Below are 3,043 nucleotides of genomic sequence, written 5' to 3'. Positions count from 1 at the left end.
AAGAACAGAACAATCTCCCCAGTTGAAAATCACTTTAGAGTAGCCTGTCCCAAACTGGTACCCTCTGAATGTTTTGTACTACAACTCCCAGAATTCCTGACCGTTGACCATGCTGGCTGGGGATGATGGGAGCGGAAGTCCAAAATATTTGGAGGGCACCAGGTTGGGGAAGGGCCACCTTAGACAAGCTACTTTTAAAGCTTCTTAAAGATGTCTAAACCCAATGATTGTGACATGTACAGTGATGAATTAGGGGGGGTGTCTATTGTCATATATTGAGACTGGCACAATTTCACTATTACTTTTCACATCAGTTCCATTTTAAAATATTTAATTTGAACTTTATGAACTTTTCTACACGAGGCATTTATTGTATGCTTGGGATTCCTTACTCATGGCTGTTTATGGGTTCTTTAGATGACGTCATGATCTTCCAGTTTTGTTTCTGTTTTTCAGAGCACTTTCCTGGTTTTTTGAGAACAGGGAAAATGCAGTATTGTTTCTGAAAACGCTGTTCCTACTTTTGTATTTGTGCTATTTCCCTACAGCATACCTCCACCTAGAGGTTAAGGAAAGAAAAGCTCTTTGTGCAGAGCTCCGATCTCAATTCTGTGATGAAACTGAAAGTAGATGCTGCAATTAACAGCCTCGTGTTAAAAAGCTCCATACCTGCACAATAGCATCTAAATTAAACAGTGTTTTTGCCCAAATTTAAAAACCCAATTTAGGGCACAATCTTATGCATGTTTAAACAGAAAAAGTCCTGTGAGGTGCATGCTGGGAGTTATAGGATTTTTTCTCTGTCTAAATAGGCTTAGGATTGCGCCCTTAAAATGCTGCATCTCTGGTCTTTTCAATCAGTGCCATTTTTCAATCTTTTTAGGTTTTTTCCTGTGTTTTTTAATGTAATTTTTAAAACTTTTAAACAGTAATCTACTTTTAAAATGTAACCATACAACAGCACTGATTTTTTTTTTTTAAAAAAAGCACTTTAGTGCGATTTTTAATGTAATTTTTTAAAAATGATATATTTTTAAAGGGTTAAAGGCTCAGATCAATTAGCCTTTCTTCCCTGGCCACACAGCTATGTCGTGCCTACGAGTGTGGATGGAACATAGCAAGAAGCACACACAAAAAAACATCATACAATCCGGAAAGTCAACTGCAATTTCACATGTAACTTCCAGTAGAAAAGCAATGACTGAATGCTAGGAGTGTTTAGTCTGGAAGTTGAAGTTAACAATACAATCCATTGAAATTATTCTTTATGCTTCTACAACTTTTTTTGGTAAAATTATTGCCTCTCCTTGTAGCCAGGGACTACAGGTAATTTTAGACTCCGGACTTAATGGACTTACAGGGCCCCCTGTCTTTAGATTACTTGTGTATGGCTTCACTGCTGTGTCTGAGGGCCCCTCTGCTTATTCTGCTAAGTCAGCCTTTCTCAACCTGGGGCGCTCCAGATGTGTTGGACTGCATCTCTCAGAATGCCCCAGCCAGCAGAGCTGGCTGGGGCATTCTGGGAGTTGTAGTCCAACACATCTGGAGCGCCCCAGGTTGAGAAAGGCTGTGCTAAGTGGAGCCCTGGGCTTCTGCCCAAAGTCCTGATGGCATCATTGACTACCGATGACCTGACAGATAAGCCCCTACAAATCGTGATGACGACAATGACGTTTCAGTTACCACTCATAGAATCACTGCAGAAGAAAGCCAAGTCTGAACTAAGGAGGTTCTTTTGTGCAGGCCGGATCGAAATAGGAACTACCTGAGAGCCGGTGTGGCGTAGCAGTTAGAGTCTTGAACTGTGACTTGGGAGATCTGGGTTCTAGCCCCCACTTGGCCATGAAGCTTTGGACTTTCAGCCTAACCTATGCTACATCCAGTGTCAGAAGCCGTAAGTCTATGTACACCAAATGCTGGGGAACAAGGGCGGGAGGGTGCTGCTGCTCTCAGGTCCTGTTTGTGGGTTTCCCGTGGGCAGCTGGTTGGCCATTGTGTGAACAGAACACTAGACTGGATGGACCATTGGTCTGGTCCGGCATGGCACTGTTTATGTTTTTATCTCACAGGGTTGTTGTGAGGATAAAATGGAGAGGAGGAGGAGGGCCATGTAAGCCACGTTGGGTTTCTTGCAAGAGTAAAAAAAGTGAGATATAAATGTAATAATAATAATAATATACATACTCATCTGAAACAATCTTGGAAAATGCAGATCATAAAATATACTGCTCCAGAACAATTCATATGGACAAGTCAATACCTTGCAATTGACCAGACATAACCATTATAGACAAAAAGAAGAAAAACACTTACCTCATCGACATAGCAATACCTAACAACAAAAATGTGGTAGGAAAGGGAGAAAAGAGAGAAAAATATACACCACTGGCTACGGAAGTTAAAGATCTCTTGACAACAGGAAAAGGTCACAGTTATTCATCCGTCACATCTGTCACTGGCATCACATCAAAAAACTATTCAGAAAACCTTCAGAAACTGGGCCTATCAAAATACATCCACACCAGCATCCAGAAAACAGTCTTACTTAAAACATGTTCAATAGTCAGGAATTTTTTGAATCAGTAAAAGACAGCATGAATTTGCAATGCCCGTCATGTCCATCTAGAGAAACCGCCATGAGCGAGAAGAGAGTGTGCATTTAATAATAATAATAATAATAATAATAATAATAATAATAATAATAATAATAATAATAGCAGCAGCTCTGGGGCTTGTGGCTAGCACCCAAATATCTTAAGCCAGTGTTGCGCCCAGCTCTCCAAACGGCTGCAGCAGTCAACCACTGAGCAGTGGCCCAATTCTGATTTAAACTTCTTTTTCTTAACTCACCCAAGGCGCATCAGCCGCAAGTTTCTGTAGATGATCCAAGGGCGCCTTCTAGCGTCCCTCCGTCTGGGCACCAGCGCGATGTCTCTCTCTCTGTCTTTTTCTTTTCCCCTTTTCTTTTTTTGGCGCTTCCGGGCAGCTGCAAATCCGATCCGGTCCTGGCGCTGTAGCTCCAGCCCGGAGTTCAGCGTGGCAA

Source organism: Elgaria multicarinata, chromosome 11 (assembly GCF_023053635.1).
Source record: "Elgaria multicarinata webbii isolate HBS135686 ecotype San Diego chromosome 11, rElgMul1.1.pri, whole genome shotgun sequence".
In the NCBI taxonomy this organism is placed as follows: Eukaryota; Metazoa; Chordata; class Lepidosauria; order Squamata; family Anguidae; genus Elgaria; species Elgaria multicarinata.
This window is presented reverse-complemented; position numbering follows the sequence as displayed.